Source organism: Zalophus californianus, chromosome 10 (genome assembly GCF_009762305.2).
Source record: "Zalophus californianus isolate mZalCal1 chromosome 10, mZalCal1.pri.v2, whole genome shotgun sequence".
Classification (NCBI taxonomy): Eukaryota; Metazoa; Chordata; class Mammalia; order Carnivora; family Otariidae; genus Zalophus; species Zalophus californianus.
Window position 1 is genome coordinate 9,530,848 of NC_045604.1, and position 15,967 is coordinate 9,546,814.

The 15,967-nt window shown below is 44.7% G+C and overlaps 1 long non-coding RNA gene across 2 annotated transcripts in view; it reads right to left on the minus strand.

Moving 5' to 3' along the window:
* LOC113933470 overlaps nt 1–15,967 on the minus strand; it is a 68,569-nt gene that overhangs the window by 30,139 nt on the left and 22,463 nt on the right. Inside the window, exon 1 of one of the 2 annotated variants that reach the window (XR_003523354.1) lies at nt 6,154–6,191. The exons of the other annotated variant lie outside the window; for it this stretch is intronic. This is a non-coding gene — a long non-coding RNA (uncharacterized LOC113933470). Of the gene's footprint in view, nt 1–6,153; nt 6,192–15,967 lie in introns of those variants that run through there. 2 annotated transcript variants of the gene reach the window in all.

Here is a 15,967-nt window from a genome sequence, read left to right on the forward strand (position 1 = left end):
TATTAGGGATGTGTCCCATCTCTCTCCCACCCCCTGCCCCCGACATCCATTTCTTACCAAATCCTATAAGATAGAATTCCAAATGACTCAAAAAGGCATAAAACACCCATTGTTATCTCGCCCCCACTCCCTGCCCAAGCTCATTTCCCACTACTCCCTCTCCTGCCTCGTATACTTACATGTTCTGCCCCAGGTTCATACAAAGGTACTTAACCACCAAGTAATCTAATAAAAACGTCTTTACCCATTTCTTTCCTCTGCCTGGAACGTCCTTCTTCCAAACTCCCATGCCCAATTGGGATAATTCATATTTGCCTTTAAATACTCAGCTTGTCACCTCCCTGTGAAGCCTTCCCTGGCTCTCACGAACGATGCCTTCCTCCTGCTTCTATAACAAAGTGTGCACCCCTGTTGTGCTACTTACCACCCTGGGATTTTGACTTGCTTGTCTCTCTTCTCTAGTAAATTGTAAGGAGCTTACAGGCAAAAACTGTTATCTTATTCATTGCTTAACTCCCTCCTCCCTGATTTAGCACAGTACACGGCACATAGAAGGTCCTTAAATGATTTCATATATAAATGAGTAACTGAATAATCTGACAAAACGAGATAATCCTAGGTGCTTCATGTCCCCCCCCCCCCTTTTTGTCCAGATGGTTAATCATAAAATTCATGTAGTTTGCCTTCAAGTTTTTCTGGTTTAGTCCATGCCTCTATAACAATAACCAATAGTTTTCTATCCTGTTATTCAAGATATATATTTTAAAGCTAATGGGTGGTTTTTATTTTCTTCTTGGTGATTTTCTGCATTTTCCAGATGTTGGTGATCTCTTCGATCTGTACCAGATCAGTTACCTGACAAAAATTAGGAAATTTAAAGGAAGGCCTGAAAGAAGTTTAAGTCCGCAAATATGATTAGACTCCCTTTAATTCAAATAGTTGAGTAATGTGGTGCCTAAAGATTAGCATCCAGAATGCCAAATTGCCATTGTATTGGGTGTTGGGGCATTGGGAGGAGGGGCATATAGTTAATTCCAGGTGACAAGATGTTAAGAGGAAAAAAAACAGAATATTTTTAAAGCACATCCTCCTAATTCAAAGATGACAGGTCCTACTAATAAGGGGATGAAAATAAGAAAGCCATTTCCCAGTTATCACAGTGAACCTACAAGACCAATCTGGATGCCTGTTGGCAGCCTCTGTTTATAGAGGTTCTTGTGGTTTTTCTGCAGCTTCATGGGGTCATCCTCTCTACCCTCTTGTTGCCCTTGCCTTGACCTTCAGGAATCGCCTGCTGGAAAGCATTTTATCCTGCCATCATCTTCCCAGGTTCCTGCCCCCGACCCACCCGCAACAGACACCTTGACTCTGGGCCTAATCAGTCTCCCCCAGTGTCTGAATGGACAGCCCATCTGTATGCTGGGCTTCCTCTAGCATTCTGGAGCTGACATTGTACTCCAGAGTCCTAGACTTTTTGATGAAAAGTTCTCTTCCAGGTTGAGAGAATGAATCACAGAGAAGGAAAACCCTGAAGAACCGGCGGCTCAAAGATCTGTGACTTAGACAATGCTGCCACCCATCGGCCAAAAATAAAAGTACTCCTGGTCTTTTCACGGAGTCTGGAGTGATCTAATGGGACATCTCATGTGGCTTTGGAATGGGCAGTAGCTGCATTGTTATTACCATTATTGCTGGTGCTCCAACAATAAGTTTTTTATATCTATAACATAAGCACAATTACAGCAGGCCTACGAGTCAGAGCTGCAGCAGAAATTGAGGTTCTGGGAACGCTGAGCAGGAAATCAGTTCAGACTTTAAAAAAGGAAGTAAAGGGGGAGAAAGGTCGGACAAAGTGCCCTGATGAGAAAAATAGATGGAGAAAGAGGCAGGTAACCCCGGCAGACTTCCAGACACCACACACTGACTGACTGAAGTACATTCACATAAGGAGTCTAGTTTAATCCCCACTAAAACTGCAAGACTAGCATTTTGTGCCACTAGAGCGGGTAAAGGCCAACAAAGCTACAGATTTGCAAAAGCTCACAGGTCAGACAGAGCAGAGCTGGTTTGAACTCAGTTCGGTCTGTCCCATTTCCAAAGTCCCTCCTGATTACATCAGACCAAAACCACCTGTTCTCACTGCTCAAATTGTTCAGGGCAGACTCTGAGTCTACAGGATTGTTTTCTTGTTTTAATCACAGTCTCCTGCTGGGGTGTTAAGTAAAGTCAATGTTTTCAGTTTAAAGGTTAAATGTCCAACAGAGGAATGCACACTCTGGGAAATCTGGTGCCATGGATTCTCTGTATCCAGAGGGGCTCTTCCCCTCCTTTCCTGTGCCATTTCTCTCTCCCCTATAAAATCCTCTGCCTCGCTACAGATACATTAACAGTTTAAATCTTCGCTATCCAATTCAATGGTCACTAGCCACAAGTGGAGACTGAGCATTTGAAATGTGGCTGGTCCAAATTGATACATACTAGAGGGGTAAAATACACCAGATTCCTAAGACTTCATACAGAAGTAAAAAATATAAAATATCTCACTGAAGATTTTTATATTGATTACACGGTAACATGATAATATTTTTGATCTATCAGGTTAAATAGTTATTGTTAAAGTTAATTTCATCTGTTTTACTTTTTGATGGGGCTACTAGAAAATTTTAAATTACCTATGTGGAACCTCGGACATTTCTATTGGCTAGTACTCATTTAAAGACATGCAAACACGCTTTTGTAAATAAAGACATTTCATACATTAATTAGTACAAGATAAGGGCATGAAACCAAAATCTACTTTTTCCTCAGCTGATAGAAAACTGCCACCTGATGTTCAATTAAGATAGCTATAATTATTAACCAGCAGTTTCACGTTGTGCAGAAACTAATGAAGCCTGATTTTTTCTGTTTGTGTGTCTTACGGGTGACTGACTTGTTCACTAATTATCCCAAAGTTTTCACCCTTCAGATTACATTAATAACAGTGTAATTTAGATATTAGAAGAAGCCTATCACACTCAACAGAGAACTTCACGTTTCTTACATTAAGGAATGTAGGGTCTGTTATCGCTCCACTCAGAGCTGTGTTCCTAAGGCTGTGGAATCTTCCCATCCCTACTGAGTTCAAAACCTTTAAAGTAGAGGGAAATCTCACCATGAGCAAGACTGGTCATACCTTAAGGTACCTGAGGCTCCTTCCAGGCTAAGTAGAGTTTCTTGGCAGGTTTTTCTTATCTCATCAAAAACAACCCGGGAAAGAACGGCCTTAGAGAAAGCTACAAGCCAATGAACTCCTAAAAATAAGACACATTCAAAGTTCCTAGCCAAGAATTTATAGGACTGGTTTAGTCAATGGCTCCCCAGGACGACAAACCACTGGTCCAAAACAGAAGTTACCTCCCCTGCAGGGCCCTCAGAACGACAGTCACTTGGGACTAGGACACATCAGCAAGGGTCAGGGCGAACGGGAATGCTCCCTGCCTGCTCAAGAATTTTGACAAGGCTCCTCCCGCCTTGGAGCCAGACTCTATGTCCATGGTGATGCTGAGCTTCCAGACAGGAGACTGGACAAATAGATTTCTCAAGTTCACCTTCAAAACCAGACTCTGATCCTCCACCCTCCACAGAAAGGAACACACCCAACAAGTTAAATTGAAATAAAAAAAATAACCTTGGCCCGAGGTCTCCTAGGAGCCCATTTGAACAGTGCACAATGCAAACTCAACAGATGTCTTCTGCCAGCTCCCCTCAATTTTCTCTGCTATGTGTGATATTTTCCATGGATGAGACCAGAGATGTTGGTTGTAAATGATTGTCAGATGTTTAAACAATGTTGTTGCTGAAACATGATAATTTCCAGAAGCCCCTTTTCCAAACACAGTATCTCTTGGTAAGACCCACCACAAAGAAAATGAGTTGTACAGGAAGAATGGCAGAAGATCTGGAAATTAACCAGGAAACTGGACCATAGCATGCCTCAAACAAAACAAAAAATCATTAATAGGAAACAGGCCAGCTTTTAAGGGTCATGGAAAGAATATACACTGGGTTCTCAGCAACTGGCTATGTTTCAAAGTCAGTAACCTCCAACTTGTCAGGGAGGATTGTGGTTAATGCTGCAAAAGACATGTGCTGAAAGGTTTCTAGTTGCCCTTAAATTCCTGAATTTCTACTCAGGATATCATACCACACATGTGTAAAACAGAAAAGTCTGGTAAGTTTTAAATGGTTCCTTCTGTAAGTAAACCCAATATATAAAATCTTAACTTATAAAATCAATATATTAGGAGGTAATCACATATCAAAAAAAGATAAACTTCAAACTATTTTTAAGTAAAATTTTTCCTACTCATATTAGGTTGAATCGCACAAAACTGCCAAGTTTTGACTGTTTTGACCAAATAAAGCCGAAATCCTGGCAATCTCATGTGGTTCAATGCATCCATTTCATTAACAACACAGGTACTAGAAAAATGTAAAGAGAGAACTAGGAATCCCTACTAATTTCAAAGTAACAGAAATGGAGATTTTTTTTTAAGTAGTTCCTAAATAACAATCCAAAGTCAACAGGAAAATATTTTGTTCAACATTTTCAATTTTGGTCTACAAAGTTTTTCAGGAACATACCTATAGCCTGTTTTAATCTGAGTATTACAGGATGTAGTTGGTGATTACTAAGAACCTTGGTAATGAATTTGGCAATGCCTAAAATAATAGTAATAAACTCCACACTTATATATTTTCACATCCATATTTCAAACTATCTTTGAGATCAGTCTACTAAGCCACGTCCCTAAATCCTTTGTGAAAATGAAACAAAGATGGAAGAGAGAGAGGAAAAAAAAGAAGATGGACTCATTTGGATTAACAGAATTTACACAACTGAATGAGGGTTGCTTTCAAAGACATCCCCATGGGGAGCTATCTACCTACTTCTAGGTGGCACTACCACATTGCTCAGAATGTTTGTGGAATTAGTCTCGGAACTGCCTTCAAAACCATGTAAGAAAGCCAGTATATTACTTAATAGTCCTATTTCTCCTCCCTTTTAAATTCCAAACTTGGGCCAACGGCTATGAACCTGCTTATTTCACAAACTTAGATCCAAATGCTTTGGGTTATTTGCTAAATACATACATAATTTATACAAACCCATAGAGCGCACAACACCAAGAGTGAACCCTAAGGTAAATTACGGACTTTGGATGATGATGTAATGTCAATCCACTGTAACAAATGTACCACCCTGGTGAAGAAGGTTGCTAATGGGGGAGGCTATGCATGGGTGAAGGCAGGGGGCACATGGGAAATCTCTGCACCTGAATTTTGCTGTGAACCCAAAGCTGCTCTAAAAAAAATTCTTAATTTAAAAAAAATTACATAAAAATAAAATTAAAAACCACTCTTGGGAAGGGACATTTGTCTACATTGAGGATATCCAAGAATGCCCGGCACATGCTTCCCCCTTTGTCCCCTTCTCCCCCCTCTTCTCCATCATCAGTTCCCTCCACCCCCTGAGAGGAAGAACCAGGTGTGTTATCTATAAACCAAGGCGGTTAGGAATGAGAGGCGGTGGAAGGTCCCTGGGGGTGGCCAGCCCCAGGCCCACCGAGTGGCTTCGGTATATCCCTTTACTCTTTCCGCGTCCGCTGATGCATCTGAAGGCTGCAGAGTGTGACCGGGACTCGAGAGGTGCGCTCTCCCCGAGACGAGAAACGCGCCGCGCGCGCGCCAATAACCAGACAGACGTGTAGCAAGCATCAGAGTAACAAGCAGGGAACGCGTTTTGCTCGCGGAAAACGGAGGGAAGTGTGAAGAGAGCTGACCGCCAACGCTTCCAGAGTTTCCTTAAACAATTACAAGGACCCATAAGTTACAAGTATTTCTCAGGCCCACGCCAAGGCAAGTGGATGTTCGCTTTAAGGCTGACAAATAGGAAGTACTTCAAGGATAAAGGCTAAGAGGTAGAGCTCCCCTCGCGGACCCAGAGAGGCGACGGAGGCCATCGCCTCCCCTCGTCTGGAAAGCGTGAAGGACTTGGCGTCTTGGGACCGGGGTCCAAGGCGCGGGGCTCAGCGCGCTCCCCGCTAGCGAGTCCGCCCCGAGCGGAGCCGCCGCGGCCGCAGCCACCGCGATGCCCTCCTGAGCGCTTACCTGCGCGGCCTCCGCGTCCCTTTTATAGACGCACCAAGAGGCCGTCCAATGAGCTCAGCGCTCTCTGACGCGCTCTCCGTGCCCCGCCAATCAGGCGCTGCTATGTAGAGCCCGAAGCTGAATGGTCAGACTCCCGGGGGGCGGGGTTGGGGGAAAACAGAGGCGGGATGCTGGTGGGAACGCTCTTCTCTCGCCCCGAGACACGCGGCTTAGTGAGGAATGCCCGGACTTCCAGTTGGCGGAGGGCCCCTCAGCCAGGGGTTCGTGTGGGGCGCGGAGAGCGGTTTCTGGGGAACCCAAGCACCTGAGAGCCCCCCCCGGATGGGTGCTGGGATATGGGAAGGGCCCACGGAGGCCACTCCTGGCTGAGGTCGTATACTGCCAGCATGTCAGGAGCCGGCCACTGGAGGTGCCCGGTTCACCAAGTCTAGGGCTTGTTCCCTGAGACAGGAAAACAGAACAACCCAATGATTAATTATTATAATAATAACAATCGTCCTTGAGAGGGGACAATTGCAGCAGGTCAAATGAAAGTCTGTAATTGTGTGGGCTCAGAGAAGATTTAGGCATGCGGGTGAAGTAAGGTTCTGAGTTGAAGGAGAAAATGCTTGTTGGTTTTTCAGAGGAAGAAAATACTGTCAGCAAAAAAGTGAATGCAGGGCGCCTGGGTGGCTCCGTTGGTTAAGCGACTGCCTTCGGCTCGGGTCATGATCCTGGAGTCTGGGGATCGAGTCCCGCATCGGGCTCCCTGCTCGGTGGGGAGTCCGCTTCTCCCTCTGACCCTCCCCCCTCTCATGTGCTCTCTCTCTCATTCTCTCTCTCTCTCAAATAAATAAATAAAATCTTAAAAAAAAAAAGTGAGTGCAGCGAAGTGATTGGTATTCTGCAGAGCAGTGAGACCTCCTAAAAGGAACTAGGGTTTCAGGAAGAAGGGTTGGACAACAAAGAGGAAAGAGGGAAATATTTGAAGTCTGGAAGAAGAAAGGAACAGCTAAGTCAGTGAAAAAAAATAGAAAAAAAAAATGAAAATTCTCTAAGCTGCTGCTCTGTGGGTAGAATGACTTTTCTGGCCCACCCTCAGGATACATGGAAAATTTTTTTTAAATGATAATAATGCAAATGAAAAGCTGCTTACTTGTGGAGAAAGTTGAGGCTGATTTCAATTAGTCCTGCCCCTGAAAATCCAGGAGGTATGCTTGTCAGGCTTAGGGGTTGACTGGACTCAGGCCGAGGCTCAACTTGGTAGAGGAAGGACGCAAGGATGCCTGAATGCTTAGGAAGGAATCCTCATCCATCAACACTCAGAGTGTGTAAGAAACTGTCCTCAAGAAGCTTCAGCAGAACAATCTCAGAACATGGTCAATCCTTTATCAGAATTATTTTAGATTTGCTTCAGTTTCTTCTGTCAAATGCACCTGACACGTGGCATTGTGCTTCTGAGCCGTGCAGACCTTGTCCTTTTTCTGAAAGTATACTGTGCTGAGAGGAATCCAGTGATGATTTTTTAAAAGCCCTGCATGTGTGACATCATTGTACTTCGCAAATCACTGTGCTCCCCCACTCCCTTCTCTTCTGACAGTGTGTCTGGCTGGATGTCCTGTTCTCCCAGAGGTTTTGCATCCGTTCCACCAAAGTCACATCCCACGGCTCACATCATTATACTGTTCTTACTTCTTTTCCAAGTTTATTTCTGATTTCCACAGAGGCTGTTGTAATTCTGAGCTTATTATATTTAGAATTACTTTTCCAGGAACATTATTAGCGAAAGGAAAGGTCTCTCTTTTCCATTATAGAGCTATACCAATGCCTTACCTTCTCAGTCTGTCTTATGAAACCAGTGTTACTATAACTATTTTCACTTCCTTGAGCAGCTCTGCCCAGTTACTTCTCCATTTGCTCCTTAGGAATTTCTCTTGTTTCATTTTTGAATGTTTAGAGGCTCAGACCTGTCTTCGTTAGGAGTCTAGCATCCTGTTCCTCATAGAGCTCTGAAATTGGATAGCAGATCGAGGAGTGCTGGAAATAGCAGGCTGGCTCTCTTTAATTTTCTAACTAACATGGCAGCTGTGTAGCTTCTACTACTTCCTCTTTTGTGCAGCTGACCCACCTTACTGATGTTTTTAAGTCATTCTATTTGTTAGTATTTAGATGAATTCTGTTGCAGGCATTCAAGCCACTTGAGGGTACAAGCAAGACTTAACGTCTAGACCTCAGATCTATTGGCCTTAAGATCTCAGTCTCATTGTGTCACGTAGACAGGTTGGTGTGTGCTGTTCTTTGATGTCACCTTGTGTCCTTCTAAATGGCTCTCTGCCTGCTAAGTCTTGGGAGGAAAGAATTGAATAGGAATTACCTTCCCTAACTCCTGCTCTTCCATCTTTTTTAAAATGTCAAATATTTTGGACTTCCCCATTTATTCCTGAATCAATATAGTCTGAGTATTTGGAAATGAGGTATCGGAGGAGAACAAAAAGATGAATGGAGAGAGTTGAAGTGAAGGCCTTCTCTCAAAAGCACCTGATCAGGGGACACAGCTGTGTAGGGCAGACTACTCTAGAAACAATAGGGTACCCCGAAGAAGCACTGAAGGTCACAGGCAGATCTGCACTCCATGTCTTAAACAGAATGCAGATACAAGGGAGACAGTGCATGCTGGGGGTCATGAGCACAAGCTCCTGGATTTCGATCCCACCTCTGGCACCTACTATCTGGGCAATCCCAAGCAAGTTACTCAGCCTCAGTAAAAGGAGCTAGAATGGAATCAACTTCATAGAGTTGTTGTGAAGATTAAATGGGTCAATAATATAAAGGGCTTAAAATAGGACCTGGCTTTGAAAGTGCTATATGTGTATGAAGTAACACAATTATCAAGCCATGATCCCAAACCACAGCATCTCTGACAGAATTTGGGTATGGACAGTGAGGCATGGCTACTTCTCATACTTCTTCCTTTTGTCAACACCAAATTATCAAACCTTTTAGAATCTCTAAAAGCAAGAAATGGAGTTTTATTTAAGCCCAAGTTAGGACAGCTGCCCAGGAAACACACTCTTCACAGGAAGAAAGTTCTCTGGAGAATGAAGTTTTTAGAGGGTTATGTATACTTTTTACATCTTGTAAAAGCTCAAAAGATTACAGATTAGCATAAAGGCAGGAATTGTGAGTTTTATCATAAAGGAATGCAGGGAGTGGGGGCATTGATCGATATCTCAAAGTCAAGATGGTTTTCCTCTAGGCTACTATTCACAAAGCGGATGTACAATGCGTGCATAGCGGGCCATAAATCAGGCTTTGGGTTTGAACAAAGTTTACATACAGTCATGTTGACTGAAAAAGAAATCTAAAACCTCTTCCTGTGTATAAACCAGACCTTTAGAGAGTTTTTCTCTCATCACTTTCTTGCCATAGGATGTCCTTGGTGCCCAGCAAGCTTTCACTTAAACTTCAGGGAAAGCATCAGAATCCATTTTCATCTCTACTACAGGACAAGGATGGATAGGAACTGTCATCACGATGCTGGAAATCCCCCCACACAAGTTCCTCTGTGACCCTCTCAGCATCCGCAGCAGCAGTGGAGGAAGAGATGCAGGACTTCGCCATCCGTCCCCCACCCCTCTCCCCCATAGCTGCCAGTATTCCGTGATCAGATCCTTCAGCGCCGCCAAGGACGCGATAGGGACAAAGAAACCAGTGCCCTGAGATCCTAGATCCACCACTGAAATGAGGCGCTGCTTCTGGGCACAACCCAAGTGACTTGCAAAGGTGCCGGGTAAAAGGCAGTATCTAGAATATCTAGGGAGTGAGAAGGTAGAGCACTTGATGGGAAGTGACAAAGTGGCCACAAGGTGGCACAGAAGGACAAGCGACTCTGTTTTGCAGGAGGGCCCTGACTCCGCCATCTTTAATGCCCTTGAAAGTGCTCTTTGCAAACGCTCCCATCTTCCACATTCCACAATCTGTGGTCTTTTCTCTTTCCCTAGTCCCTCCTTCTTTTCAGAAAGTTTCAGTTTTCATTGTTACGGTGGTGTGGGTTCCTTTTCTCCCAGTTGCCCCAATTGCAGGCCTCTACTTGGCAACCCCCTGCTTTGAAAAGCAAAAGTGGCTCCTCCCGCGAATCTGTTAAGTCCCATGTTCCGTGGAAGCTGAGCAAGGCAGGTGGCAGGGTTCCACTAGCTTCAGCATTTCACCAGTCAGGCTGGGGGCCGGTAGCGCTGCATGAGGAAAGCTGCTGGCTTGCTTTATGTCACCTTCACAAATGTCCTAAGCGGCGTCACTGTGAGTTTTCCAGATGATAGGATCTTCTACAGAGGACACAGATGGAGGCATTGAAATTGGGAGAGGGCTACCCAACCACAGGGGTCGTTCTCTCCAAAGCCCTCGGTACTGTCCCCCCTCTGAGAAGAGGCAACCTGGACGGTCTCCCCTGTGTCCCAACGTGGCACTTCGGACTCCACCTTGCCTGTATCTGGGAGGATGAGGAGCCCCACAGGAGGATCAGACATCTCAAATAGAGAGTTTTCTTCTTCCCCTGTCTTCCTCAAAATGAAGCCTACTGTAAAAAGTCCTTAGTAGTTCCAAGAGCATGTTAGCCACCACACCTTTGCTGTCTGCCCCTCTTCAAAAATCAGTTTGTTTGGGCACCCAGGTGGCTCAGGTGGTTAAGCGTCTGCCTTCGGCTCAGGTCATGATCCCGGTGTCCTGGGATCGAGCCCCACGTCGGGCTCCCTGCTCGGCAGGAGCCTTCTTCTCCCTCTCCCTGCACTCCCCTTGCCTGTACTCTATCAAATAAATTTTAAAAAATCTTTAAAAAAAAATCAGTTTGTTTTAGGGCTGATCCTAAATGTAGATTTCTTTAGAAAATGCAGCTCACTGGTATGTAACTAAAAATCCATAAATATGCCCTAAAGCAAAATCTAAGGAGATCTCCCACTCTTTGTCCTGCATCAGACAAAAAGTGTCCTCTCTCCTTCCATGAGGGGAAAGAAGATTGGCTAAGTAAGACTAAAACTTTGAGGAGAAGTGGGGAAGAGGAAGGGCATGTTTTGTTTTCTCCTTGAGAGACAGGAGCAAGCCCTAGGAATAGAATGCAGATGCCTCCATGTTTTGGGGTGTTCCCAAGGCCCCACACATTGATGTGGGGTTTCCACTCACCACCCAGAAGAGAGAAGAGTGAGCCGTGCCCCGCACACCGTCTGAGAAGCCCCTCTCTCCAGACTAGTGCTGCTGAATGCACACCCTGGCCCAGAGAAAGAGGGCAGAGGCCCCTCTGTGCAGAGCTTTGGGGACTGAATTGGAGTCCAGACTGGAAACAAGACAGGAAAAGAGACTTTGTCCAAGAAAACCAGACAAGCAGAGGTATGGAAATATGAAAGAAGAGTTCCTGTTCAGAGACATAAATATGTTAAATTGATTTAATTGTAAGGGAATAAAACCTTGTATTACTCCTGTGATGGGATGTGACCCTTGAGTGAGAAAATATAAGAGGGTTTTGTAAGAATCAGGTGGCAGACAGGTATAAAGTATCTGAACCCACACGGTTGTCAGGACTAAGTGAGATGTCAGGTCTGTGGCTGTTTGGCAAATACCTACAGCATAATGCTTACTGTAACTGAAACCCAAGTGTCACCTGGCTCGAGGGCCCTCACCTATATAATAAAGGGTTTCCAGGGCGCCTGGGTGTCTCAGTTGGTTAAGCGACTGCCTTCAGCTCAGGTCATGAGCCTGGAGTCCCGGGATCGAGTCCCGCATCGGGCTCCCTGCTTGGCGGGGAGTCTGCTTCTCCCTCCAACCCTCCCCCCTCTCATGTACTATCTCTCTCTCATTCTCTCTCTCAAATAAATAAATAAAATCTTTAAAAAATAAATAAATAGGGTGCCTGGGTGGCTCAGTCGTTAAGCGACTGCCTTCGGCTCAGGTCATGATCCCAGGGTCCTGGGATCGAGCCCTACATCGGGCTCCCTGCTCAGTGGGAAGTCTGCTTCTCCCTCTCCCACTCCCCCTGCTTGTGTTCCCTCTCTTGCTGTCTCTCTGTCAAACAAATAAATAAATTCTTAAAATAAATAAATAAACAAACAAACAAACAAACAAATAAATAAATAATGGTTTCCATACATTCCATACAGTATATGTGGGAAGAAGCTTTGTGTTATTTCCTACATCACCCAATTCCAGGCCAGCAATCTCCATTCCTTCATGAGCTGTCAGAGCCTCGCCACCGGCCACTTCTATTGGTCCAAACCACTTCCCCAAATCCCAGAATGCTGCCAACATACTGGCCTCAGGGAGGCAGGAAAATCTGTTTCTAACCTTTTCTTACTGTGTTAGAGGAATGAATAAAGACCCCTCCCTTAATTCCATACAGCACCTTTGAGATCAGGCTGAAATATTTAACAGAACATGACTGACAGCGAGACTCTTATATATGAAGTATATGAACGGCAAATAAGTGATTATGTCATATGATTCTATTATCCCCCCATTCTTAAGAACCAGGGATCTTGGTGACAAAGAAAGGCAACACAAATATAAGAGACTAAGTTAAAATCCTGTAATGCTGAGTTTGAAATGGAGAAGTATCAGTATTAACTTGTGAGTTATTTTATCTAAAATATTCCCTTGCGGGCGTCTGGGTAACTCAGGTCATAATCCAGGAGTCCCTGGATCGAGTCCCGCATCGGGCTCCCTGCTCGGCAGAGAGTCTGCTTCTCCCTCTGACCCTCTCCCCTCTCATGTGCTCTCTCTCTCTCTCTCATTCTCTCTGTCTCAAATAAATAAATAAATAAATAATTTTTTTAAAAAATAAAATAAATAAATAAAATATTCCCTTGCTCTGTCCACTAAAAAGCCCAAGAAAAAATGGTCAACTCTGTATCAGTGAACACGTCTAGTGCCAATATTGTGGTCCTGAAATATATTTACCATTAAAAGAAACCATGGCTGGGGCACCTGGGTGGCTCAGTCCGTTAAGCGTCCAACTCTTGATCTCAGCTTAGGTCCTGATCTCAAGGGTCATGTTGGGCTCCACACTGGGTGTAGAGCCTACTTTAAAAAAAAAAAAGAAGAAGAAGAAAGAAGGAAGGAAGGAGAGAGAGAGAAAGAAAGAAAGAAAGAAAGAAAGAAAGAAAGAAAGAAAGAAAGAAAGAAAGAAAGAAAGAAAGAAAGAAAGAAAGAAAGAAAGAAAGAAAGAAAGAAAGAAAGAAAGAAAGAAAGAAAGAAAGAAAGAAAGAAAGAAAGAAAAGAAAGAAAGAGAAAGAAAGAAAGAAAGAAAGAAAGAAAGAAAGAAAGAAAGAAAGAAAAGAAAGAAAGAAAGAAAGAAAGAAAGAAAGAAAGAAAGAAAGAAAGAAAGAAAGAAAGAAAGAAAGAAAGAAAGAAAGAAAGAAAGAAAGAAAGAAAAAGAACCATGGCTTCTCAAAGAAATGGCTGATTCCAGGTCTGAGGCAGGAAAGATAATAATGAACGTGTGACACCTCAAAGAAACTGACCTTTGTGTAAACAGGATTCAGGGGACAGTCACTGGCGAAGAAGTAATAACCAAAGCATCAATAAGAACAGTAATTGCAATCAATTGAAATGCATCAAATATGTTTAGAGCCATGGGTTTAAATTACTCTTAAAAACCTTATTTGATCAAAAAAATAAACCCTATTTGATCGCCTTTGGTAGATAAGAGAATATATTATTGAGAAATGGTAAATAAAGGGAGAGAATCAGACATTTGTTCTGCCTTTCCTGTATGAACTGATCTATTAGGGAACCAAATAGTAGAAGGAAGTTTCTTTTAATAGACATATTCAAACTAATAAGTGAAGGAGTGATTGGATTAGAAAGCGTATCATCATTTTGTGACTCCTGATGCATTAATAGACATGGGCATTGAGCTATCAGTGGTTGCTAAGCTCACACACACACACACCCCTACACAAGTACACACGTGCACACACATGCATGCACAGACATACACACGTACACACCTCCATGTGCAAACATACATGCACACAGAGCCGTGTGGACCTGCAGCGCAGCAGACCGCCTGTCTTGGGAAATAGCCAATCATACCCATCCCACCCTGTCTACACTGGTGTGGCAAAGGGCCTGCAGATAACTGGTGTCCCCTGATAATCTTGCAAGGTGCCCGGACCCTGAGTCTGTTCATTCAGCTCCTCCTTTTTGCAACACTGCCTCCCCTTTTGAGGTCTCCTACCTGACACTTTTGAAAAGTGTTCTTGGTAATTCTTGGCTGTAGTTTTAACTATACTTACACTCGTGGGTAAGTGATAGAGGTTTTACATTCAAAACGTTCACAGGTAGAGGGCCTCTCCTTCCTCTCCTGCTTTCCAGCAGCCAGTTCCTCCCAGAGGCCATAAATGTCACTGTCTTTTTGCTGGGCATCAACCACTCCCACATACTGAAGCCAGCCTGGAAAGGAGGTTCCTGAAAACTGGTTTTGCAAGCCTTGGGCTCTTTACCACCTGAGGGATGAGAAAGTCAAGTCGGTGGAGAGAGAGCTGTTAGGGTGCTTTGAACCTGCACTCTCAAAGCATCATCCCAGAGCATTTAATGCCTGTGTTGCCATTACTTATTTACGAGTCTCTCTCGCCTCCTGGACTGTGAGTCCCTTGGAGGCCGCATGGGCCCACATTGGCCCTATGACATCATCACCTTCTTCTGATCCTTCCATAACCTCTGGGAACGGCTCACCATGGCCTTTCAAGCAGGCCTGCCGGCCCCTAGAAAGGAGGTGTACCCTGGGAGCTCCCATGGAAACCCCACCTGGTGGGCCTCCCACTTCCAACCTAGGATCCCAGACCCCATCTGCCCCCTCGGAGGGGCTGCAATTAGTATAATCCATCAAGAATCTGCCCACGAGGCTGTGTTCTCACAGCCACCCACCTCACTCCCTCCCACAGGTGTTTCCACACTATACTGACGGACAGTCCAGTGTTACCAGGGATGCCTGGGGTGCTGTTTGTCGCACCTCACACATCTGAGCATGATGCTAAGTGAGCGGAGCAGATTCCTTCTGAGATGAGAACACTCCCCAGGGCGCTGAGCACGGGAAGGGCCTGCACATGTTCAAAATGGATCTTAAGGCCCCGTACAGAGCCTTGGGGACAAAGGTTAGGAAAATATTGATGGCCCAGAGCCTGAGCAAGTGGCTGCTGTGGAAAGAGGGTCACTGATGAAGTGAGGGCGCCAGCAAAGAGGAGGAGAGAGAAGCAGGAGGATTTGGGCCCCAGGCCCTGGAGCATTCAGCAGGGTGGGGGTGGTACACAGGACTTGCAAACTGGCCATGGCGGAATTTTCAGGAATGTCCTGGGACCAACAAGGCTAAGCCCTGTGGAGGGATGTCATGGAAAACCAGGATTCCAAACAGTGGCGTGACAAGGAAGGGCCCAAGGAGTCCCAGCAGAGGGGGCGGGAGCACACAGCACACAGGCCATCACAGAAGGAGGAGGAAGGATATTTGATTGTACAGGGTGGAGAGGGGGTGGGTATAGGGTGACGAAAATCAACTGTCAGAGCATACCGTCAAGAAGCAACGTCTAAAAGTGATATATCAAGAAGCAGCACACACATAATATACAGAGGTAAGGAAGCATATTTGTGTTATTTAAAGGCCTTGCTCGTTCTTGAGGGTGTAAGTTAGCCAGAGTTTCACTACATCAGTTCCCATTCCTGTGAAGTAGGTCACTGTTCACCTCCTTCCCACAGCAACGGGAAACCAGATGCCCGCAACGTGGTCGTACAGTTAACCGTTTAAATAAAGAATAACTAGGGGCACCTGGGTGGCTCAGTTGGTTAAGCAGCTGCCTTC